Raw genomic sequence first — 26611 nt, 5'->3', positions numbered from 1 at the left:
GAAAGTGGAGCCGAGTCCACAAAAGATCAGCCATGATCTCATTGAATGGCAGAGCAGGCTCGAGGGGCCAGATAGCCTACTCCTGCTCCTAGTTCTAATGTTCTTATGTCTGGAGAACGTCTCCTTACAGGCCTTGATGACGGTCTTGGATGTGAGGTCCGATAGCTTCACAACTTCTGGGTAGTTAGAAAAATATTCAATGATTAACACATAATCATGACCATTGGCATGAAAGAGGTCGATGCCCACCTTGGACCACGGGGCGGTCACGATTTTGTGCTGCTGAAGCGTCTCCTTGCCCTGTGCTGGCTGGAAGCGTTGACAGGTCAGACAGTTGAGGACCATATTTGAGATATCCTGACTAATCCCAGGCCAGTAGACAACTTGCCTGGCTCTGCGCCTGCACCTCTCGACACCCAGATGTTCCTCATGGATTTGCCGGAGCACCAAGATCTGGAGATTGAGTGGAATGGCAATGCGGTCCAGCTTGAGGAGGAGGCCATCAACTACCATCAGGTCGTCCTTCACATTGAAGAATTGAGGGCACTGCCCTTTTTGCCAGCCATCGGCGAGGTGGCGCATGACACGCTGCAGGAGCGGGTCTTTGGCTGTCTCCTCGCGAATGCGGATCACCTTTTCATCCGACGCCGGGAGGTTGCTGGCCCACAGCTGCACCTGTGATTCGATCTGTTGGATGAATGCCGGCGGGTCACAGGCAAGGTTATGGAGCGGGACAAGGCATCCGCAATAATGAGCTCCTTGCCAGGCGTGTACACGAGTTCAAAGTCATACCTCCAGAGTCTGAGGAGGATGTGCTGCAGCCGGGGTGTCATGTCGTTCAGGTCCTTGTGGACAATGTGGACCAGAGGCCTGTGGTCCGTCTCGACAGTGAACCTCGGCCGGCCGTGGACATAATCGTGGAACTTGAGAATTCCAGTAAGCAGGCCCAGGCATTCCTTTTCAATTTGGGCATACCCCTGCTCGGTGGGTGTCATCGCCCGTGATGCGTAGGCAACCGGTGCCCAGGAGGAGGTGTCATCGCGCTGGAGCAACGTCACGCCGATGCCGTCCTGGCTCGCATCTGTCGAGATTTTTGTTTCCCTGTCAGGGTTAAGAAATGCCAATACAGGTGCAGTGGTGAGCTTGGCTTTCAGCTCCAACCACTCTGCTTGATCAGCTGCCTGTCACTCAAAGGCAGTGGACTTTTTCACCAGGTGTGTGAAGCCAGGTTTGGGATAAACTTGCCCAAGACGTTTACCATGCCTAAAAAACGCAGTACCACCTTCTTGTCTTCAGGGGTCTTCATAGCTTCTACGACCTTGACCTTGTCTGTGTCCGGGCGCTCACCCTGTTGAGATATCTGGGCACCCAAGAACTTCAGTGTTGACATGCCAAAGCAACACCTGGCCCTATTCAGCTTGAGGCCATTGGCATGGACACGGCGGGAACCTGCTGGAGACGAGAGATGTGCTCTTCAGGGGTTGTGGACCAAATGATAATGTCATCCACATACACACGAACCCCTTCAATGCCCTCCATCATCTGCTCCATGATTCTATGGAAGATCTCCAAGGCCGAGACAATGCCAAACGGCATACGATTGTCCCAGTACCTGCCAAATGGTGTGTTGAAGGTGCAGAGCCTTCTGCTGGACTCATCCAGCTGGATTTGCCAGAATCCCTGTGACGCATCTAGCTTTGTGAAAATCCGGGCGTTTGCCATCTCACTTGTGAGTTCCTCCCGCTTCGGGATGGGGTAGTGTTCCCGCATTGTATTCTGGTTGAGACCCTTGGGATCAATATAGATGCGCATAGATTTCACACATACCATCGAGCTGACCTAGTCCGTCGGTTCCGTAACTTTAGAAATGATGCCCTGGTCCTGAAGAGCCTTGAGCTGTGCCTTCAGGCCCTCCTTCAGTGGAGCCGGGGCCCGGTGTGGTGCGTGGACCACAGGCGTGGCATTAGGCCGTAACAGGATCTTGTACCGATATGGCAGAGTGCCCATCCCATCGAACACACCCGGATACTGAGCTAGGATGTCATCAATGCCGGCTTTAAGATCCACGTTGGGGAGTTCATTGTGTAGACCCGCTGCACAAGGTGTAGCTGCTTGCATGCATGTGCGCCGAGCAGAGAGGCCCTGTTTGGCTTGACGATTTCAAACCGTAGCCTTGCGTGAACGCTCCTGTTGGAGACGAGCAGATGGCAGGATCCCAGTGCTGTGATGGCATTGCCGTTATAGTCCAGGAGCTGGCAGGCTGCTGGAAGGAGCTTGGGTGGCTTCTTGATGCGGTTGAAATCTGCCTGTGAAAGGAGATTGGTAGACGCACCTGTGTCCAGCTTGAACTGGATCGAGCATTGATTTACTTGCATCACCGCTCGCCATTGGTCCGCAGAATCCACTGAGGATGGGCAGGCGTCGTGATGATGTCGGTGAGGCATGTTCACGTGTGGTGATGATGCCCACATGGTAGGGGGACTCCAGGCAGTCATCCTTTGGATCCGTTGTACTGCCAGGATCAGAATCCTGTAAACCTTGCTGGACACTCCGAATGGGCCTGCGTTGGAGTTGGGAGCGCTGGCCCTTGACTGGTGGTGCAGACCTGCACAAGGCTACATAGTGTCCAGGCTTCCCGCAATTTAAACAGCGCCTGCCTCTTGCAGGGCAGTGTGTCTTTAAGTGGGCGGTGCCGCAGTTCGGGAACGTCATGACGTCGTTACGCTCCGTGCGTCGTCGCACACGCGCAGAGCAGTCGGCAGACATTCGCACCTGCGCAGAGTGGTAATCGGCTGCTTCATCGACCCACTCGTACGCGTGGGGCTCCGGGAAGAGCGCGCAAAATGGCCGCTTTCAATAAAGGCTGAGGCGCTGCATCCGGGCGATGGCCTGCACACTCTCTGCCTCGTGGGAGGCAAGTTTCTCCTTTTCAGCCGATTTATATTGGGAATACCGGTTTTTGGCGTGCTCATGCACTGTACATGTTTCCAATCGCGACTGGCAGAGTCATATTCTTGATTTTTAAAAGCTGCTCTCTCAGAGGATCAGAGTAAACTCCAAATACGATTTGGTCCTTGATCATGGAGTCAGCAATATCACCAAAGTTGCAGGACAGCGCTAGTAGATGGAGATTAGTTAGGAAGTAGTTGAAAGATTCATCTTTACCTTGAAGACGTTGTTTGAATATATAGCGCTTGAAGATTTCATTGGTGTCCACTTCACAATGACTATCGAACTTATCCAGGATGGTCTGAAACTTTGTCTTGTCCTGGCCTTCAGTGAAGTTCAGCGAGTTGAAGATTTGGATGGCTTGATCCCCCGCAGTTGAGAGGAGAAGCGCGATCTTCCTTGTATCAGACGCACCCTCGAGGTCTGAGGCTTCGATGTACAGCAGAAACCTTTGCTTGAAAGTCCGCCAGTTGGCACTGAGATTGCCAGAGGTCCGCAGCTGTTGAGGAGCCTGGATCTTCTCCATGGTGCCGGGATACATTTGCTGGTCGTCACGGAACAGATTGAGGCAAATCACCTAGGGACTGCAGTCGCCTGGTATCATGTCGTGTTAAGCACAGTAAGATAACACGGGCTGCAACTGGGTGCAGCTTTACCTGAGAGATACTCCACACCTTGAAGTTAGTTCAATATGATTTATTGAACCTGTCACACAGTTAGCACAATCCTCTGTGAGTTTGACTCTCTGCTAACCTAGTGTGATTAATCTGGTTGACTGAACCAGACTAGCTCTTAGCCACGTTATATGGGGCGCGATTCTCCGACCCCCAACTGGGTCGGAGAATCGCCGGGGGCTGGCGTGAATCCCGCCCCCACGGTATCCCGAATTCTCCGTCACCAGAGATTCGGCGGGGGCGGGAATCGCGCCGCGCCAGTCGGCGGGCCCACCCCCGGCGATTCTCCGGCCTGCGATGGGCCGAAGTCCCGCCGCTGTCAACCCTCTCCCGCCGGCGTGGATTATACCACCTTTTCAACGGCAGGACAAGGTGGTGCGGGCAGGATCCGGGGTCCTGGGGGGGGGGGGGGCGCGGGGCGATCTGGCCCCGGGGGGGTGCCCCCACGGTGGCCTGGCCAGCGATCGGGGCCCACCGATCTGCGGGCGGGCCTGTGCCGTGGGGGCACTCTTTTTCTTCCGCCTTCGCCATGGTCTTCACTACGGCGGAGGCGGAAGAGACCCCCTCCCCTGCGCATGCGCGGGGATGACGTCAGCAGCCGCTGACGTCCCGCGCATGCGCCGCCCGGCGAAGACCTTTCGGCGCCGGCTGGCGTGGCGACAAAGGCCTTTCCCGTTGGCCGGCGGAGCGGAAACCACTCCGGCACGGGACTAGCCCCTCAAGGTGAGGGCTTGGCCCCTAAAGGTGCGGAGACTTCCGTACCTTTGGGGCGGCCCGACGCCGGAGTGGTTCCCACCACTCCATTACGCCAGAACCCCCCCGCCCCGCTGGGTAGTGGAGAATCCCGCCCATGATATGTACACCCTGACTCACACTGTAGATGTCACCTGTGCAAAGACGCGGAGGGGCACATAAGACAATGAATTGAGTGGCTTCCTTCAGCATTGTATAATTTCTTGGCCCAATAGAACCACGTCAGGGGTGAGCACCGGCGGGGCAATAAACATGCGCCGTGCCAGTATTACCCGTAACCCAAGAACGGCAAAAAATAATTCAGCTCAGCTGGCCATGCCCGCATGCAGGAGCAACGGTCTTCGGTGAGGGGAGGGGATGGGGGAGAAAGCAAAAAAAAAAAAAAATAACAGCAGGGTCAAAGTTCAATATGGTGATCAGGGAGCGGGTAAGGCCTTTATCAATATTTTAATTAAATTCACGAGGGAGGCCAGGCTATAATGAATCACACAAATTGCTGGCAACCAGCAAGCACTTGTTTGTTAATTTAAAAGGTTTCTAATCTCATCAGGCACTCATCAGGCACGTAAGGCAACAATCGCATGCAGATACGAGCAGTGTGATGTCAAGTGGTTCTACTCGGGCGGGGAGTCAATCGATTGTATTATCATCGACTTGGTTAATTAACTGATTATTCCAATCGTTAAAACCCAGCTCGCTGCTGAAATGTATAACCAGTGCTGCGGTTTATTTTTGAGCCTCTGTTGTCAAGTTAGAAATGGGGTTTAGGCCCCAACAAAAGCCTGTCCCTTTTCATGCGGGGTCCCTCGCCTTCTCCAGATAGTTTCTGAATCCCTCTCATCTCCAGATAGATCTGCTTCTCTCTTCAGTGACTTCCCTCGGTTAATTGTTTCTCAACTCTGTGTTTATTTGGGCGGGAGAATTCCAGCCCCCCCCCCCCCCCCCCCCCCGCCCCGAGTCTTGAACTCTTTACCCACAGAGGAAAATTTTCGTGGATCGACTCAGTCAATGACCCTTCAAAACCTTCGGGACTTCATTTAGATCACCTCAGAATGTCCCTTTTTCGAAAAGCAATAATCCTAACTTCATTACAATGGTCTTTGTTCTAACTTTCACAATTTATATTCTTTCCGAGGCTGTCACAATGGATGTCCATCAAAGTGTACCGAGGGATCAAGCAAGTCACTGAAGCTTTGCCCACCAGGGATGAATATCCTTCCCCTGAAAAGGGGCATGGAGGAATCCAAGTCATGGGCAAGTAACATTTGTGCCACACAAGTGCCAGGCAATGACCAGCTCCAACAATCCAACCATCGCCCCTTGACATTCAATGGCATTTACCGTAGATGAATCCCCCAGTGTCAACATCCGGGGGGTTTATCACTGACCAATAACTGAACTGGACCAGCCTTATAAATATTCTGGTTGCAAGAGTAGGCCAGAGACTAGGAATCCTAACTCACATCTTGACTTCCCAAAGCCTGTCCTGCATCTAACAAGGCACAAGTCAGGAGTGTGATGGAATACTCTCCACTTGCCTGGATGAGCGCAGCTCCAACAACACTCAAGAAGCTCAACACCACCAGGACAAAGCAGCCTGTGGCTGTACCTACACCAGATGGACTGCGGCGGTTCAAGAAGGTAGCACATCTCCACCCTATCTTCTCAAGGGCAATTAAAAATGAGCAGCAAAGGCTACCTTTGCTAGCGGAACGCATCTCCCATCAAGGAAACGTAAGTGAGCCAGCCAGATAGCTACTGTGGCTACAAGTGCAGGTCAAATACTGGAAAATCTGTGTTGAGTAACTCACCTGCTGGTTCTCAAAGTCTGTCCACCATTTACAAGTCAGGAGCATGATCGGCAGCCCCTCCACAAACATTCACTCCCTCCTCCACCGACACACAGAGGCAGCCGTGTGTACCATCTACTAGGTGCACTGCAGCAGCTCCCCAAGGTTCCTTAGGTCCTAACAGCACTGCAGATGTACCTACGCCACACACACTGCAACGGTTCACAAAGGCAGCTCACCACCACCTTCTCAAGGGCAATTAGGCACGGGCAACAAATGTTGACCCAGCTGGCGAAGGCCACACCCTGTGAATCAATATTTTTTATAGGATGTCCATGTTACTCATGCTAATAACACAAAGCAGCATTCAGAATACACGGATTCTCTCACAATACACAACAGAGCCACCATGTCTGAAACCTCTTAACTGATTGTGCACGTATGTCTATCTACATGTGTGCGCATATGTATGTGTATGCATGTATATATTTGTGCATGTTCGAATGTGTGTACATGTGTGTGTACATGTGTATGTGACTTCAAGGCGGCGAGAGGCTGTGTGACGTTGGTGTGTACACATTGTTGATAATGAAGGAATTCCAGAGTTTTGGCCCATCGGGAATGAAGAAATGGACGGCACGGTGGCACAGTGTTTAGCACTGATGCCTCACAGCGCCAAGGACCCGGGTTCGATTCCAACCTCGGGTCCCGGCCTGTGTGGAGTTTGCACGTTCTCCCCCGTGTGTCTGTGTGGTTTCCTCCGGGTGCTCCGGTTTCCTCCCACGATCCAAAGATGTGCAGGTGGACTGACCACGCTAAATTGCCCCTTAGTGTCCAAGGTTAGGTGGGATTATGGGGTTACTTGGGTAGTGGGTCGGGAAGTGGGTCTAGGTAGGTTGCTCTTTCATAGGGTCGGTGCAGACTCGATAGGCAGAATGGCCTCCTTCTGAACTGTAGGCATTCTATGAAATGATGATACTTATCCAAGACAGGATGGCGCATGAATAGGAGAGAATTGGGAAGGGGCTGTGTTCTCAATCAGCTGCTTGGCTTGTCCTCCTAGGTGGTGGGTTGTGCTGTCCAACGAGTCTTGGTGAGTTGCTGCAGTGCATCCTGTAGACGGCACACACTGCAGCCTTGGTGCACTAACCGCGGAGCAGGTGGCTGTTTAAGGTGGTGCACAGGGTGCCTACTAAGCATCCTGCCTTGCCCTGGGTGGCGGGGAGCCTCTTAATTGTTGTTGGAGATGAACCCGTTCAGACAAGTGGAGATTATTCCCCCCACGTCCCTGACCCGTGTCGGAGCGGCTTTGGGAATCAGGAAGGGAGTCACCCGTCACATAATACTCAGGATACCTCCGACCTGCTCCAGTGGCCATGGGGCAATTTTGAGAGATGTTTGAGAGAAAACAGTTCCCACAGGATTCACAACAGGGATGGGGGGAGAGGCAATGAAAGGAACAGGCAACAGCCAAAGGAGATAACATTTAAGGTGTTGACCAAATTGGTGGAACGGGCAGTGGCGGCAGGGTGGTTGTGGTGAGTGGGGGATGGGGGAGGGTTGGAGGAGGGGGGAGATTTTTTTTTTTTTTTTAAAGGGGCTGAAAGGAGGAGAGGGAGATGGAATCACGAAGAGACCGAGGGAGGGAATGTCAGAGCGAAGGATCGAGGGAGGCTGAAGGCGTCACCACCAATGGCTAGAATGAAGAGATGTCCGAGAGGTCAGAGTTAAAGAAATGGAGAGTTCAAGGGTTAAGGGTCAGAGGATTGGGTCACTGTCTTCAATAACACATGACTTTATACAATTACCCGGCTCATCGTTCTAATGTAAAGGGCACCCCACGGGTTAGTGACCTTTCACCCTGCTTGCCTGGTGGTAAAGGTAAGTGACAAATGAGGTCAAGGTTGAAAGGTGACGGAGGTCGGGTCATCTGTAAAGATGTTCATACAAGTCACCTGAAGTTTGGATTTGTGCATTGTGGGGTCAGTGACGAGGCCAATCTATCTGTTCCTGTGCTGTGCAGATTGCCAGTCTGGTGGACACCTTGTTAAAGCAAGCCTGTGACTGCCACTGAAACGGGATAGGTCTCGGGACGATGGCAGTCCAGCCTCTCTCACAACAACTTGCAATTATATTGCGTCTTTAAAAGAATAAAAGATTTCAAAGTGCCTCACAGAACTGTTTATCGGTTTGACACTCAGGGCTAAATGGAATGAAGAACTTGTCGTATGAGGAACGGGACTCTGGGTCTCGTTAGAGTTTAGAAAGACGAGGGGGACGTCATGACGAGGGCGGCCATTTCGCGCGCTTTCCGAGGCCTCCCGCGCTTGTACCCGCCAAAAGATAGGACGTCGGCGCAGAGGGACGTGACGCGCAGGCGTGCTCTACGCAGGACCGAACTGCGCATGCGCAGTGGCGCCACGAATGCCATGGCGTCACGACGTGCGGCAACTGTGGATCCGCACACTTAAAGCGGCAATGTCCAGCCAAAACCCGACAATGCCTCCGCTGTGGCAAGATGGGCCACTACGCTGCCTGCTGTCGAGCAGCTCAACCTGCCAACGCTCCGCAATTCCGCCAGCCTCGCAGGGACGTGCGGGCCATTCAGCCTCCATACACTGAGTCATACCGTGACGACGTACAGACCGGTGATACCGACGACCGGGAAGCCTTCCGTGTTGCGGTAATAGACAGAAATCGGATGTCCCCAAGTAGGACCCACCAGCCGATGCCAGTGCACAGCGTTAATCCCGGCGATGAATGGTGTGCCACCCTAACGGTCAACCCAAATTCGTCGCCCACCTACTAGGCTGGACTTATGAGCCTGTTGCACATTGAACTCACTGAATTGTTGTGCAACAATGTTAACGTGTTTCTCTTTTTGTCGTTCCAGGAGTTCTCTTTCGATATTTGATGATTGCACTTGTTTTGTTATTGGTACAACCTCGTTGCTATGTTGCACCTGACACCTTCCTATGTATATAGTTTAGCCTCATGTACATGTTGTAGATATTTCACACACATACTCAGCCGCACTCAGTACACACCAATATTTATTACCATGTAGGCACATATTCTTGTGGAAAGGGGGATGTCATGATATCCATATTTACATATCATGATGCAATCACACACACACACTGATGGACAGGTAGATGGACCAATCAACACACACGCAACATCACAGCCAATCACCAGTGAGAGCACACGCACTATAAAACAGGGAACACCACAGTTCCCGTTCATTCCAGCAGGAGATAGCTCAGAGCACAGAGCTCACAGCGCGCCACTCAGACATACACCATGTGCTGAGTGCCTCTCTAAGATAGTGCTAGGGCTGGGTCCACAGGTTAACTGGTGAAGTACGAACCACAGCCAGAAGTTAACAGTTGTTATTATACAGAATAATAAACAGAGTTGTACCATCTACAATCGTGTTGGTTCGTTTGTATATCGGGACACCCAGCACGACAGGGGGATCTTATGGAAACTTACAAGATACTGAGAGGCCTGGTTGGAGTGGACGTGGAGAGGATATTTCCACTTGCAGGAAAAACTAGAACCAGGCGACACTATCTCAGACTGAAGGGACAATCCTTTAAAACTGAGATGAGGAGGAATTTCTTCAGCCAGAGGGCGGTGAATCTGTGGAACTATTTGCTGCAGAAGGCTGTGGAGGCCAAATCACTGAGTGTCTTTAAGACAGAGATAGATAGGTTCTTGATTAATAAGGGGATCAGGGGTTATGGGGAGAAGGCAGGAGAATGGGGATGAGAAAATATCAGCCATGAGTGAATGGTGGAGCAGACTCGATGGGCCGAGTGGCCTAATTCTGCTCCTATGTCTTATGGTCTTAAATAATACAGGCTGCGTGACGCGCGTTCCCTCCCCCCACTCCCTCCCCCTGGAAAATCCAGCCCACCCCCTGACTTGGAAATAGATCGGCACTTCCGTCAGTGTGGCTGGGTCAAATACCCGTAACCCCCGTCCTAACAGCACTGTGGGTGCACCTACACCTCAGGCAGCCCACCACCTTCTCTTTTTAAAAAAAATAATTTTTATTAAAGTTTTCACAAAATATCAACAACAAAATGTAAAAGGAACCCAATAGAATTAAATACAAAACAAAACAAAACAACCTTGTGGCCCCCTCCCCCCCATACATAAATAATATATTAACACCCGCCGAAACACATAGCAAATATAGCAAATATATACACCCCCTCAGATCCCCCAGTATAGACAAACAAAAATAAAATGGAACCCCCCCGGGCTACTGCTGCTAACCATGGTCTACCGTTCTGCCAGGAAGTCCAAGAACAGTTACCACAGCCTGAAGAACCCTTGCACCGACCCTCTCAAGGCGAATTTCACCCTCTCCAATTTAATGAACCCTGCCATATCCAGGATTCCACGCTTGGGGGCCTCGCATCTTTCCACTGAAGGAGAATCCTCCGCCGGGCTACCAGGGACACAAAGGCCAGAATACCGGCCTCTTTCGCTTCCTGCACTCCCGGCTCCTCTGCCACCCCAAATATTGCGAGCCCCCAGCCCGGTTTGACCCTGGATCCTACCACCCTCAACACCGTCCTCGCTATGCCCTTCCAAAATTCCTCCAGCGCTGGGCACGCCCAGAACATATGGGTGTGGTTTGCTGGGCTCCCTGAGCACCTAACACACCTGTCCTCACCGGCTCATCCTTGTCCCGGTCCTGTGTGCCCTGTGCAGCACCTTAAACTGTATGAGGCTGAGCCTCGCGCAAGAAGAGGAAGAGTTCACCCTCCCTAGGGCATTTGCCCACGGCCCCTCCTTGATCTCCTCCCCCAACTCCTCCTCCCACCTATCTTTCAGCACCTCCACCGAGGCCTCCTCCTCCTCCTGCATCACCTAGTATGTTGCCGAGATCCTCCCCTCTCCAACCCACGCCCCCGAGAGCACCCTGTCCTATACCGTGCGTGGCGGCAGCAGCGGGAATTCCACCACTTGCCGCCTGGCAAACGCTCTTACCTGTAGATACTTAAAGGCGTTTCCCGGAGGGAGCCCGCACTTCTCCTCCAGCTCACCCAGGCTCGCGAACCTCCCGTCCACAAACAGGTCTCCCAACCTTCTTATCCCTGCCCTGTGCCACCCCGAAAACCCTCCATCTATTCTCCCTGGGACAAACCGGTGGTTCCCCCGTATCGGGGTCCACACCGAAGCCCCCACTTCCCCCCTGTGCCGCCTCCATTACCCCCAAATTTTGAGGGCAGCCGCCACCACCGGACCCGTGGTATACCTCATTGGAGGGAGCGGCAGCGGCGCCGTTGCCAGCGCCTCCAGACTCGTACCCTCACAAGACGCCGTCTCCAGCCTCTTCCATGCAGGCCCCTGCCCCTCCATCACCCACTTGCGCACCATCGCCGCATTGGCGGCCCAGTAGTACCCACAGAGGTTGTGCAGCGCCAGCCACCCCTCCATCCCTACTCCATTCAGGAACACCCTTTTCACCCTCAGAGTCCCTCGTTATGCTCCTGTTGACCCACCTAAAGAAGGCCTTCGGGATAAGAATGGGGAGGCACTGGAACAGGAACAAAAACCTTGGGAGCGCCGTCACCTTGAGTGACTGCACCGTATCCGCCAGGGACAGCGGCAACGCGTCCCACCTCTTAAACACCTGCTCCATTTGCTCCACCAGCCTCGTGAAATTAAGTCTATGCAGGGCCCCCCAGCTCCTGGCCACCTGGACCCCCAAATACCTGAAGCTCCTCTCCGCCATTTTTAGTGGGAGCTCGCCAATCCCCCTCTCCTGGTCCCCGGGTGAACCACGAACAACTCGCTCTTCCCCATGTTGAGCTTGTACCCCGAGATATCCCCGGACTCCCTGAGGATCCTCATTACCTCCGGCATTCCCTCCACCGGGTCGGCCACATACAGCAGCAAGTCGTCCGCATAGAGCGACACCCTACGCTCCTCCCCACCCCGCACCAGCCCCCTCCAGTTCCTCGACTCCCTCAGTGCCATAGCCAGGGGTTCAATCGCCAGCGCGAAGAGCAGGGGGGACAAGGGACACCCCTGCCTCGTCCCTCGATGCAACCAAAAGTACTCTGACCTCCTCCTGTTCGTGGCCACACTCGCCATCGGGGCCTCGTACAACAGCTTAACCCACCTGACGAACCCCTCCCCAAACCCGAACCTCTTCAGCACCTCCCACAAGTACCCCCACTCTACCCTATCGAAGGCCTTCTCAGCATCCATCACCGCCACTATCTCCGCCTCGCCCTCCCTCGCGGGCATCATAATACGTTCAGGAGCCTCCGCTCATTCGCGTTCAACTGCCTCCCCTTCACGAACCCTGTCTGGTCTTCATGGATGACCTGCGGCACACAATCCACAGTTCTTGTGGCGAAGACCTTTGCCAGCACCTTGGCATCTACATTTAACACTGAAATCGGCCTATAAGACCCACACTGCAGGGGATCCTTGTCCCGCTTCAGGATCAAGGAGATCAGTGCCCGGGACTGTGGTAGTACCAGGTATTGCGGTACCCAAGAGGTGGATGACCATTGGTTAGACCCAGGAGTCTACCATTGGCTGTTATACATAGCTCCGCCCTGAGAGGCGGAGTATAAGAACCGGTGCCGTCCCAGCAGCCTTCACTTTCTGTATCGAAGCTGCTGGGGAAGAGTTCTAGCAGATTAAAGCCTTCAGTTATGAATCACTTCGTCTTGAGAGTAATTGATTGCGCATCAGGGACATCGTCGGGGGCAACGCCCCTCCCTTGCCTCATTGAAGGTCCTAACCAGCAACGGGCCCAGCAGGTCCACATATTTTTTGTAAAATTCGACCGGGAAACCATCCGGCCCCAGTGCCTTCCCCGCCTGCATGCTCCCTATCCCTTTGGCCAGCTCCTCCAACCCAATTGGGGCCCCTAATCCCGCCACCAGTCCCTCCTCCACCTTCGGGAACTTCAGTTGGTCCAGAAAACGGCCCATCCCTCCCTCCTCCAGTGGAGGCTCGGACCGATACAGTTCCTCATAAAGGTCCCTGAAGACCTCATTGATGCCAACCCCACTCCACACCACACTCCTCCCCCTATCCTTGACTCCCCCAATCTCCCTAGCTGCGTCCCGCTTCCGAAGCTGATGCGCCAGCATCCGACTTGCCTTTTCCCCATATTCATAAATCGCCCCCTGGGCCTTCCTCCACTGCGCCTCCGCCTTCCTGATGGTCAACAGGTCAAATTCGGCCTGGAGGCTACGCCTCTCCCTCAACAGTCCCTCCTCCGGCACCTCCGCATACCTCCTGTCTACCCTCACCATCTCCCCCACCAGCCTCTCCCTCTCCCTCTGCTCTCTCCTCTCCTTGTGGGCCCTAATGGAGATCAGCTCTCCCCTAACCACCGCCTTCAGCGCCTCCCAGACCATCCCCACTCGGACCTCCCCGTTATCGTTGGCCTCCAGGTATCTCTCTATGCTTCTTCGGACCCGCTCGCTCACCTCCTCGTCCGCCAACAGCCCCACCTCCAAGCGCCACAACGGGCGCTGGTCCCTCTCCTTCCCCAGCTCTAGGTCTACCCAATGCGGGGCGTGATCCGAAATGGCTATCGCCGAGTACTCGGTATCCTCTACTCTCGCAATCAGCGCCCTGCTCATAACAAAAAAGTTGACACCACCACCTTCTCAAGGGTGACTGAGGACAGCCAACAAACGCAGGCCCCAGCCAGCAACACCCAGGCCGAGTGACAGAATTATAAAAATATCAATGGGCAGAACATTGAGGAGCCGGGGACGGGTGGGGATTTCTGACGTGCTTCCCGGAGAGCGCAGTCTAGTCAGGCTATCCTGTAAGGCGTGGAGTTCACCATCGTCAGGGGCTACGGCTGACCGTGCTAAGTGGATTTTTACTGACGCTGCTGTACGGGCTGTGATATCGAGCCAGTGGCTGGGTGACTCGCTCGGAAAGGAATCGGTGATTTGATTCGAAGATTCATTTATTTTTTATGGGCAGTTAAAGCGGCTCCACCTTCACCGTCAAAATGGTTGGGTGGAGGTGTACACAGGCTGACGGCCTGGGCAGTGTACAGGGGTGGGACCTCCTAGGGAGGTGAGAGGCGCTATACAAATACAACTCTTCCTCCCAGCCAGCCTTCCCGTTCCTCATCGCCAACCAGCCACCAGGGGACGCCTTCCAGCGAAAGTGTCATCTGGGCTGACACTCCCAGTGCAGCGCTGAGGGGCGTGCCGTACTGTTTTTCAGCTAAGACATTAATCTGAGGCTCCCTCCGCCCTTTGGGTGATTTGAGAGATTCCATGGCCACTATTCGGAAGAGGATTTGGGGAGTTCTTCCCGGTGCCCTGGGAAGATGATTCCCTCAACCACCACCAATCGGAAAAGATAATGGGCGGGATTCTCTGGCCTCCCAGCCATGTGATTCTCGGCAGCGGGGGCGGCGCGATTCTCCGCTCACGCAGTTGTCAATGGGGATTCCCATTGAAGCCACCCCATGCCACTGGGAAAGAACATTGGGGCAGCACGGTAGCATTGTGGATAGCACAATTGCTTCACAGCTCCAGGGTCCCAGGTTCGATTCTGGCTTGGAGTCTGCACATCCTCCCCGTGTGTGCGTGGGTTTCCTCCGGGTGCTCCGGTTTCCTCCCACAGTCCAAAGATGTGCAGGTTAGGTGGATTGGCCATAATAAATTGCCCTTAGTGTCCAAAATTGCCCTTAGTGTTGGGTGGGGTTACTGGGTTATGGGGATAGGGTGGAGATGTTGACCTTGGGTAGGGTGCTCTTTCCGGGAGCCGGTGCAGACTCGATGAGCCGAATGGCCTCCTTTGCACTGTAAATTCTATGATCTATGATAAGAACATAAGAACTAGGAGCAGGAGTAGGCCACCTGGCCCCTCGAGCCTGCTCCACCATTCAATGAGATCATGGCTGATCTTTTGTGGACTCAGCTCCACTTTCCGGCCCCAACACCATAACCCTTAATCCCTTTATTCTTCAAAAAACTATCTATCTTTATCTTAAAAACATTTAATGAAGGAGCCTCGACTGCTTCACTGGGCAGGGAATTCCAGAGATTCACAACCCCTTGGGTGAAGAAGTTCCTCCTAAACGCAGTCCTAAATTTATTTTGAGGCTATGCCCCCTACATCTGCTTTCACCCGCCAGTGGATAGGGGTGACCAAAGAATCCCCTCACCAGCAAATGGCCGGACTGTACAGCATGGCGGCACAGTGCTTGGCACTGCTGCCTCACAGCGCCAGGGATCCGGGTTCAATTCCGGCCTTGGGTCACTGTTCATGTGGAATTTCACTTTTTCCCGGTGTCGGCATGAGTTTTGTCCAGGCGCTCCGGTTTCCTCTCACAGTCCAAAGATGTGCAGGTTAGGTGGGGTTACGGGGATAGGGCAGGGGAGTGGCCATGACTGGGGTGCTCTTTCAGAGACTCGATGGGCCAAATGGCCTCCTTCTGCACTGTCGGGATGCTGTGGATTAAGACATTGCTGTTTGTGTGGGATCTTGCTGTGCACGGATTAGCTGCCGCGTTTCCTACATCACAACTTCAGTGGCTGCTCAGCGCTTTGGGGCCTCCTGGGGATGTGAGAGGCGCTACACAAATGCAACTCTTTCTCCCAGCCGTGCGGGGAATCTGCTGTGACCCCACACTGTGGAACTCACAGTCAAACTCCCCCCAGCTCTGAAACGGAAAGTGCTGGAAAAAGCCAGCGGGCCGGGCAGCATCTGTGGAGAGAGAGAATCGGTTAACTGTTCAGTTCAGCTCAGTGGGCTGGACAGGTGGTTCGTGGCGCCGAGCGAGGCCAGCAGCGCCGGTTCGATTCCCCGTACCCGACTGAGGTTATTCAGGAAGGCCCCGCCTTCTCTACCTCGCCTGAGGTGTGGTGATCGACAGGGAAAGCAGCCCATGGTCATCTGGGACTGTGGCAACTTTACATTACAGAGGGATGAGAATCATTTAATCACAGAACCCCGCAGAATGCAGGCGGCCGTTGGGCTCATTGCACCCCGATTTCAGGGCGAGTGTGGAGGCAGCAGTTCCTCCGCGAGCGACCACTCTCCACAGGACAGCCTGCGGTCAGGCTATCCCACTGCGGAAGGCATCACAGCGGAGTCCAATCGTCCTCTTGTTTGACACCCAGTACAGGCCAAGGTGATAGCAGGTCAGGACGGGTTAAAGGGCCAGCCACTGTCACCTTCACCAAAGCATTTTCCAAATGCGGAACATGAAAAAATGAAAATCGCTTATTGTCACAAGTAGGCTTCAATGACGTTACAGTGAAAAGCCCCTAGTCGCCACATTCCGGCGCCTGGTCGGGGAGGCTGGTACGGGAACATGAGCATTAGGTGCATTTAAAGGGAAGCTTTAGCCATGGGTTATACTGATGGGGGGGGGGGGGGGGGGGGGGGGGGGGGTGGTGAAGTCGTCTGTGTGCAGATAAACACTAACACAAACCATTTGGCCCGCTTGTGTGCCGTACATTCTGTCTAACATGGTTTGATTTGTTTATCCACACTTAATATAATCAGGAAACGATTACTGAAATTCTCATATTATCTCTGGTATGTTTGCTAAATATTTCTTCCCACTTTACTCCTCCTGTGCTGAAGGCTCTGTCTCATGTTAGTCAACTGTAATTCTAACACATTCGATAGGAATTCTGCCTATTTTCAATGCTGCCTGTATGTAATCAGGATTCTGCCCTTCAACTAGAGATTGCGATCACTGTTTGAGACCAGCACAACATATTTTTAATTCTGTGGGTTGTGGGTGTCACTGGCTATTCCAGCATTTGTTGCCCAACCCTAAATGCCCTTGAGAAGGTGGTGGTCAGTCGCTTTCTTTTCTTTTAAATAAATTTAGAGTGCCCAATTATTTTTTTCCCAATTAAGGGGCAATTTAGCGTGGCCAATCCACCTACCCTGCACATCTTTGGGTTGTGGGGGCGAAACCCACGCAGACACGGGGAGAATGTGCAAACTCCACACGGACAGTGACCCAGAGCCGGGATCGAACCCGGGACATCGGCGCCGTGAGGCAGCAGTGCTGACCGCTGCGTCACCGTGCCGCCTCGAGCCGCTTTCTTGAACCGCTGCAAGTCCACGTGGCGTAGGGGAACACCACCGCATTGTGAGGGTGTTCCAGGACTTGGACCCAGCCACAGTGAAGGAATGGCCGATAAAATTCCAAATCAGGATGGTGCGTGGCTTACTGGGCGTCTCGCGGATGGTTTTGTGTTCACAAGCAACTGCTGCCCTTGGCCTTCTAGAGGGTAGAGGCCAGGGGATTGTACTGCTGAAGGAGGCTTGACGACTTGCTTACCAAAGGCCTGCATTACGGCAGAGACATCTATGCATGGATAGCCCATTTGACTTCACAAACAGACCGACAAGATTACACATTGTACACGGACATCTGTACATTACGCAAGGTGGGCCTGTCTACAACACAGACACCCGCACACTTCATACAGGGACTTGCATGTTCAGCAAACTGTCCCGAAACACGAAGAGACAGCCCATTGCACTATCTTAGACAATCCAATGCAATGCACAGAGAGGGCGGGATTCTCTCAGCCCAGGCCGGCCCAGGGAATCGCCAGGAGGGGCACAAATCGCGCGCCGCCGCCCCGATGTGCCGGTCCGCTGATTCTCCGGAGAGCGGAGAATCGGCGCCATTGGCGCCGGCGCGGGTCGGGGGGCACGCTACGTGGATGGGCGGAGCGGCTGTACAAAACAACACGAGTCGCACCGGTGCCGTTCTAACCTGGGGCGAAATTCTCCGGAAACGGCGCGATGTCTGCCGACTGGCGCCCAAAACGGCGCAAATCAGACGGGCATCGCGTCGCCCCAAAGGTGCGGAATGCTCCGCATTTTTGGGGGCCAAGCCCCAACCTTGAGGGGCTAGGTCGGCGCCGGACGAATTTCCGCCCCGCCAGCTGGTGGAAAAGGCCTTTGGTGCCCCGCCAGCTGGCGCCGAAATGACATCTCCGGGTGGCGCATGCGCGGGAGCGTCAGCGGCCGCTGACGGAATTCCCGCACATGCGCAGTGGAGGGAGTCTCTTCTGCCTCCGCCATGGTGGAGACAGTGGCGGAGGCAGAAGGGAAAGAGTGCCCCCCACGGCACAGGCACATGATCGGTGGGCCCCGATCGCGGGCCAGGCCACCGTGGGGGCACCCCCCGGGGCCAGATCGCCCCAAACCCCCCCAGGACCCCGGAGCCCGCCCGCGCCGCCTTGTCCCGCCGGTAAGGTAGGTGGTTTCATTTACGCCGGCGGGACAGGCATTTTAGCGGCGGGACTTCGGCCCATCCGGGCTGGAGAATTGAGTGGGTGGGCCCGCCAACCGGCGTGGCGCGATTCCCGCCCCCGCCGAATATCCGGTGCAGGAGACTTCGGCAACCGGCGGGGGCGGGATTCACGCCAGCCCCCGGCGATTCTCCGACCCGGCGGGGGGTCGGAGAATCTCGCCCGAGATATCAAACCGGGACGCGTTGAACTGTTGTTCTTGAAACAGAATCTCATCTCCAACTCAGGCCTCGGGCTGAATTATACCCCCCCCCCCCCCGTTGGGAGCCGTTGGGCAGCGCACCCTCCCTTGGCCCTACTGAGGCACTCAAGTAGTCAATTAATGGTCTAATTCTGCTACCGACAGTATTCTACCTGCAGTGGGGCAAGGCCCATGCCAATTAGGAAGACCAGCTACGCAGGCTAGTGCTGGGTAAGGGTGGGAGGGTGGGAGGGGGGGGGCCTTTGTGGGCATCTTGGGCGGATCAGAGGGAGCAGCAGCAAACACCCCCCTCCGCCAGTACCACAAAGATAGTTAGCCCTATTCTTTAACCCGAGATACGAGAGTCACTAATAATTCGGGTGGAATGGCGGCAGAGTGGTTAGCACTGCTGCCTCATAGTGCCAGGTTCAATTCCAGCCTTGGCTAATTGTGTGGAGTTTGCACGCTCTCCCAAGGTATGTGTGGGTTTCCTCTGGGTGCTCCGGTTTCATCCCACAGGAGAGGTGGATAGGCCATGCTAAATTTCCCCTTAGTGTCCAAAGATGTGCAGGTCAGATGGGGTTACAGGGATAGGGTGAGGGAGTGGACCTGGGTAGGGTGCTCTTTCGGAGGGTCGGTGCAGGCTCGATGGGCCGAATGGCCTCCTTCTGCACTGCAGGAATTCTGTGGTCCCACAAATCCGATGAGGAACTCACAAGAAACATCTTCACCCAGAGATGGTGAGAATGTGGAACGTTAGTAATCGAGGCATTTAAAGAGAAGCTAGATAAACACGAGGGGAACTGGACCAGGAGGATAGAATGATAGATGAGATGAAGAGGGAGAGGCGGAAGCTCAGCTGGGACAAAAATGCTGGCATGGACGGGGCAGCACGGTAGCATTGTGGTTAGCACAATTGCTTCACAGCTCCAGGGTGCCAGGTTCGATTCCCGGCTTGGGTCACCGTCTGTGCGGAGTCTGCACGCTCTCCCCGTGTCTGCGTGGGTTTCCTCCGGGTGCTCCAGTTTCCTCCCACAGTCCAAAGATGTGCAGGTTAGGTGGATTGGCCACGCTAAATTGCCCTTAGTGTCCACAATTGCCCTTAGTGTTGGGTGGGGTTAATGGGTTATGGGGATAGGGTGGAGGTGTGGACCTTGGGTAGGGTGCTCCTTCCAAGAGCCGGTGCAGACTCGATGGGCCGAATGGCCTCCTTCTGCACTGTAAATTCTATGATTCTATGAATTGGACCGAATGGCCTTGCTTACACATTGTACATTCAATGTCTTAGCGGCCAGACACAAGGCGTAGGAGTAGGCCATTTGGCCCCTCGAGCCTGGTCTTACTGATTCAAAAACATCACGGTTGAATTGATTGTGGTCTTAACTTAATTTTCCTCCCTGTCCCCCATAATCTTTGACACCCGGGTGGATCAAAATCTGTCAAATCCAGGCTGGAATATTTTCACTATGTTCCGCTACTCTCTGCGGAAGAGAATTCTAAAGAACCTCGGAGAAGAAATTCCTCCTCATCTTGGCCTTAAGTGGGAGAATCCTCTCATCTTTAAACTGTGCCCCTGGTTCTAGAATGTTCCCCACGAGGGGACGAATCCTGTCAGCTTCTAACCCTTAGAGTGTAACATGTTTCAATAAGATCCCCTCATTTTTCTGAAGTCCAATAAGTGTAGGACCAACTTGCCAACCTTTCCTCAAAAGACAATCTCTTTCACCCCAGGAATCAGTGCAACGAACCTTCTGTGATTTGCCTCCAAGGAAGTATAACCCTCTGTAAATAAGGAGACCGTAGTTACTGCTCTATCCTCACACCTGTCAAGCGCCTGTATTCATAGAATCCTCGCAGTGCAGAAGGAAGCCATCTCTACTGACCCTCTGATAAAACATCTACCCAGGCCCGCTGCCCCACCTTATCCCCGTAACCCCACCCAACCTGCACATCTTTGGACTGTGGGAGGAAACCTGAGCACCCGGAGGAAACCCACGCAGACACGGGGAGGACGTGCAGACTCCGCACAGTCACCCAAAGCCGGAATTGAACCCGGGTCCCTGGCGCTGTGGAGCAGCCGTGCTAACCGCTGTGCCACCCTCACGCTTGACGTGAGAGGATGGTACTTTGAGCTTTGCTCCATCTGGGAGTAAGGCACGCGAGACGTTAAAGGGGTAACGGTCACGGAAATACCACATCGTGATGAATGTACCAGGACTTTATCGAGGAGCCAAACTGGGCTTTAATGTTCTTCGGGAAAAGCTGCCGTCCTTTCCTGGTCTGGGCTCAAGCGTGACTCCAGTCCTGCGCAAACTGGACGCCGCTTATCGAGCCGTTCAGACGTATCAAACCCCGAAAGCGGCTCAAGGGAATGGCCTACCTCACCCCCCGAAAAGGAGTAAAATGTGCGGAGGCCAAGGTGATGGTTCAGAGCCTGGGAATCGACCCTATGAAATGCGGCAGAGGTGCAAACCGAGGGCCCGGGTTACAACTGGGGCTGTTTGGCCGAAAGCTCAGTGAGGGACGACAACAACAACCTGCACTTGTTTAGCGCCATTAGAAAACTGGCCCGAGCAGCCATTATCAAACAGACTTTGACAGTGGGCCACTTCAGGATAGGCGACTGAAAGCTTGGTCAACAAGGCAAGGGGGCAGAACGGTGATACAGTGGTTAGCACTGCTGTCTCACAGCGCCAGGGACCCGGGTTCGATTCCAGCCTCGGGCTACCGCCTGTGCGGAGTCTGCACGTTCTCCCCGCGTCTGCGTGGGTTTCCTCCGGGGGCTCCAGTTTGCTCCCGCAGTCCAAAGATGTGCAGGTTAGGTGGATTGGACATGAAAAATTGTCCAAAAGGTTAGGTGGGGTTACTGGGTTACAGAGATAGGGCAGAGGCTTAAGTACGGTGCTCTTTCAGTGAGTAGGTGCAGACCCGATGGGCTGAATGTCCCCCTTCTGCACTGTAAATTCAATGATAATGAGCGTCTTAACAGGAGAGAGCTTCTGGGAGGGAATTCCAGCGTTTAAGAGCCCAGGTAGCTGAGGCAGTGAAAACAAATCTGGGGAGGCCCACAGTGACAGACAGAGTCTGTGCACAGCATGACAGAGAATAAAGGGGAGGAAATGTATTGTGAGGGGGGAAAATGAGCACATAACTCCTCAGGGAGGAGCAGGGACCACGAGCGTCAACAGAATGAAAGAAGCATTTAAGGCAGCCTCAGGTTCAGGCTTGTGCTCGACTCTGAATTAATGGATTAATCTGAAGTCATGTCGGACCTCCAGATGGAGGGTGTTGACTACGAGTGGGGGGGGGGTGATGATAAAGGGAGGAGCAGAGTGGAGTGGGGGGGTGGGGGAATGTCACAGTGGGATACAGCAGCTGTCACCGAAACGTTCCAGCCTGCAGGAGACAGATGGAGGGCAGGGTTAAGAGAGAGAGGGAAAGAGAGAGAGAGGGAGGGAGAAAGAGGGGAGAGAGAGCGAGAGAGGAACACTATGCAGCATTTTAAACAGTGGTCAGACTAAGGGGACGTCGGAGGTAGACCAAGACAAAAAGAAACTCGACTAGAACAGCAAACAAATGTTTGGGAGGTAGAAGGAAAAACTAAAAAAGGACGCGGCAGAGGTCACGAGGGGCGAAAAGGCCGAGGTGAAGGGTTATAGGGCAGCGTGCCACCTTCGCAACACAACTCTTTTTAAAAAAATATAAATTTAGAGTACCCAATTTTTTTTCCCCCCAATTAAGGGGCAAGTTAGCGTGGCCGATCCACCTAGCCTACACATCTTTTTTGGGTTGTGGGGGTAACACAGCAATCTTCCATGACGTTTGTTTTCCGGTTTTCCGAAGCTTGATTCTCCCCTTTCTCGCCCCGTCCCCATCCAAAAACGCTGCCCTGGCTTTGCCAGGGCTCCTTCCCAACTGGGGGGGCGGGGGGGGGGGGGGGCATCGGCGGTGTCACTCGTTTCCAATTACGCTCCGTCACCGCGAGAATCTCCCCCAGACCGCCCGCTGCGGACAAATCGCGATGCCGGCACGCAGGCCAATTGGCCCGACCGGTCTGTACAAGTCTTTGTCCCCCACATCGGCAGTCACCTGAATCTCCCCATGTCCCCACCCTGTTCCGACATCTTTCCTTCAAGCATGCATCTAACTGATTCTTAAACACGATCTTCGGCTGTGTTTGATTCCGCAGCCTCTGTGTAAAGAATAAAAGCTCCCGCTCCCTGCCCTAAATCTCTTACATTTAATCTTGCATTTGTGTCCCCTCGTTCTTGACCTCTTAATCACTGGAAACAATCTCATTCTGGCTGCCCTGTCCAATCCCTTCATAATTTAAAATATCTCAACCAAATCACCTCTTAATCTCCTTCGTTCTCAATGAAAACTGCCCTCAGTTTATTATTAGGTTTAAGCTACCAAAGCGCTGCCTCTGGATTCGTGAGCTAGAGATGCAGGCGCTGCAGGGGATAGAGGTAGGCCTCAAAGCCTGTGTGCGCACGGTGAGGGACGAGGGATCCAAAACTGGGCCTTTGCTCATTGCCATCGAGCCAATTCGCTGCAGGGAGTATGTAATCACCTTCGTGAGACACAGGGGATGACCCGGTTGATCCCCGCTGACTACAACCTTTGGACCACCAAGGGCTGAGAGGCCCTTCCGTTGGGCCTCAAAGATTCAACCCTTAAAAGCCGGCCTGAATTGGAACCGGCGTGATCGGCTGTCCCGGTTGGGATCTACGTGCTGTCTGCCGCCTTATCTTTTCGTTAGAAATAAACCCCTGGGGCAGCACGGAGGCACAGTGGTTAGCACTGCCACCTCACGGTGCCGAGGTCCCAGGTTCGATCACGGCTCTGGGTCACTGTCCGTGTGGAATTTGCACATTCTCCCCGTGTTTGTGTGGGTTTCGCCCCCACAATCCAAAGATGCGCAGGGTAGATGGATTGGCCACGCTAAATTGCCCCATAATTGGAAAAAATTAATTGGGTACTCTAAATTTATTTTAAAAAAAGAAATAAACTTCTGTCTGAATCACCTTCCCGGGTCTCCTGAGCTTCCAAAGAGTACATAGCGACGCCAACTGTGATTAAGTGCACTTTTCCTGGAAGGTGCATTCTTTGACTCGCCCCCTGTCCTCCGGCCATTAGTCGGCCAACACGTCCACCCTTATGGCGCACGGCCTTCCGAGCCAATCGGAAAACAAAAAGACTCCTTACCCAATTGGATGACACTTGACTGTCATTCAAACGACCTTTTTTCTCCCCCATTTTCTGAGAAATGCTCAAAGAAAGGCAAAGGAAACAATCTTTTTTAATGTCCCGATGAATTTTCAGTCACGCGCTGGAGATCGATCTTCAATTCTTGGAGATTCCAGGCCAATCCTGGAGGGTTGACAACCCTGTCAGAGTTGTCCGCAGCAGGGAGCCCCTGTAATCTCCTTTGTTTAAATTCATTTATGGGATGTGGCCGTCGCTGGCCGGGCCCAGCATTTATTGCCCATCCCTAGGTGCCCTCAAGAAGGTGAGGCGAGCCGCCTTCTTCAACCGCTGCAGTAGGTACACCCACAGTGCTGTCAGGGAGGGAATTCCAGGATTTCCACCCAGCGACAGTGAAGGAACGGCCGATATTCAGCAGATGCAAAACAGAAAATGCTGGACAATCTCAGCATGTCTGACCGCTTTCTTTGTCAAAGTCATCCAGACTTGAAACGTCAGCTCCCTTCTCTCTCCACAGATGCTGTCAGACCTGCTGAGATTGTCCAGCGTTTTCTGTTTTTGTTTCAGATTCCAGCATCCGCAGCAATTTGCTTTTATCTGCACCTGTCCATGACATTATTGGTGGAGTAACCATAGGATCTCTATCGTGCAGAAGGAGGCCATTCGGCCCATCAAGTCCACGCCAGCCCTTCAAAAGAGCACCCTACCCATGCCCAATCTCCTGCCCTATCCCATAACCCCTCCCAACCGTTGGACTCTTAGGGGTAATTTGGCATGGTCAACCCACCTAACCCGCACATCTTTGGACTGTGGGAGGAAACCGGAGCACCCGGAGGAAACCCACGCAGACACGGGGAGAAAGTGCAAACTCCACACATTCACCCGACCGGAATTGAACCCGGATCCCTGGCGCTGTGAGGCAGCAGTGCTAACCACTGCGCTACCATGCCGCACAGTCCTTGTGGATCCTCTTCACATTGAGGATCCCGTCCATCGTGTTGTGTGGCACTACCACCGTGCTAAATGGGATAGATTCAGAACAGATCTAGCAACTCAAGACTGGGCATCCAGGAGGCGCTGTAGGGCTTAGGCAACAGCAGAATTGTACTCCGCCAAAATCCGTAAACTCATGGCCCAGCATATCTCCCACTCCACCATTACCAAAAAGCCAAGCGGTCAATCCTTGTTCAATGAAGAGTGCAGGAAGGCATGCCAGGAACTGTGCCTGGCATACCAAAAAATGAGGTGCCAACCTGGGTGAAGCTACAACACAGGACTACGTGCGTGCCAAACAACATACGCAGCAAGTGACAGACAGAGCTAAGTGATCCATCGACCAATGTATCAGATCTAAGCTCTGGAGTCCTGTCACACCCAGCAGTGAATGGTGGTGGACAATTAAACAGCCCACTGGAGGAGGAGGCTCCACAAATATCCCCATCCTCAATGCTGGGGGAGCTCAGCACATCAGTTCAGTTTCTGGTAAATGCTAACCCTCAGGGTGTTGATAGTGGGGGATTCAGTGACGCTAATGTCACTGACTGTCAATGGGTGATGGTTTCTCTCTTATTGGAGATGGTCATTGCCTGGCACTTGCATGGGGCGAATGCTACTTTCCACTTGTCAGCCCAAGCCTGGATATTGCCCAGGCCTTGCTGCATTTGCATGTGGACTGTTTCAGTGTCTGAGGAATTGCGAATGTTACTGAACATGGTGCAGTCATCCGCAAACATCCCCACATCTGAACTTATGTTGGAAGGAAATTCAATGATGAAATAACTGAAGATGGATGAGCTGAAGACACTACCCTGAGGAACTCCTGCAGTGATGTCCCGGGACTGAGATGATTGACCTCCAACCACCACAACCATCTTCCTTTGTGCTGGGTATGACTCCCGGAGAGTTCCCCCCCCCCCCCCGATTCCCATTGACTCCAGGGACGGGATTCCCCGACCCCCCCCCCCCCCCCCGCCGGCTGCCGAATTCTCCGGCACCGGAAATTAGCCAGGGGCGGGAATCGCGCCGCGCCGGTGGCCCCCCCACCCACCCCCCCCGGCGATTCTCCAGCCCGCGATGGGCCGAAGTCCCGCTGCTTTCATGCCAGTCCCACCGGCGTGAATCAAACCACCTACCTTCCCGGCGGGACTGGCGGCGCGGGCGGGCTCCGGGGTCCTGGGGGGGCGCGAGGCGATCTGGCCCCGGGGGGGTGCCCCCACGGTGACCATCGGAGCCCATCGATCCGCGGGCGGGCCTGTGCTGTGGGGGCACTCTTTTCCTTCCGTCTTTGCCACATCCTCCGCGATGGCCGATGCGGAAGTGACCCCCCCCCCCCCCCGCCCGTCGGCGGCGCGCCAACCACTCCGGCGCGGGCCTATCCCCTCAAGGTGAAGGCTTCGCCCCTAAAGGTGCGGGGAAATCCGCACCTTTTGGGCGGCCCGACACCGGAGTGGTTCACGCCACTCCATCCCGCCGGGACCCCCACCCCGCCGGGTAGGGGAGAATCCCGGCCCAGTTTTACTGGGGCTCCTTGATGCCACACTCGGTCAAATGCTGCCTTGATGTCAAGAGCAGTCACTCTCACTGCACCTCCTGAAGTTCAGCTCTTTATCCATGTTTGAACCAAGGCTGTAATGAGGTCAGGCGCTGAGTGACCCTGGATGAACCCAAACTGAGTGTCCGTGAGCAGGTTATTGCTGAGTAAGTGACGTTTGATAACACTGTTGATGACTACTTCCATCACTTTCCTGA

General features: G+C 54.0%; 1 protein-coding gene across 2 annotated transcripts in view; it reads right to left on the bottom strand.

The window, feature by feature from the left end:
- LOC140403940 (serine/threonine-protein kinase BRSK2-like) overlaps positions 1-26611 on the bottom strand; it is a 498437-nt gene that overhangs the window by 147745 nt on the left and 324081 nt on the right. The gene's annotated exons all lie outside the window — the stretch shown is intronic.

Source organism: Scyliorhinus torazame, chromosome 29 (assembly GCF_047496885.1).
Source record: "Scyliorhinus torazame isolate Kashiwa2021f chromosome 29, sScyTor2.1, whole genome shotgun sequence".
Classification (NCBI taxonomy): domain Eukaryota; kingdom Metazoa; phylum Chordata; class Chondrichthyes; order Carcharhiniformes; family Scyliorhinidae; genus Scyliorhinus; species Scyliorhinus torazame.
The sequence above is the reverse complement of the archived record's forward strand: the minus strand, read 5'-3'. Positions and strand labels throughout refer to the sequence as shown.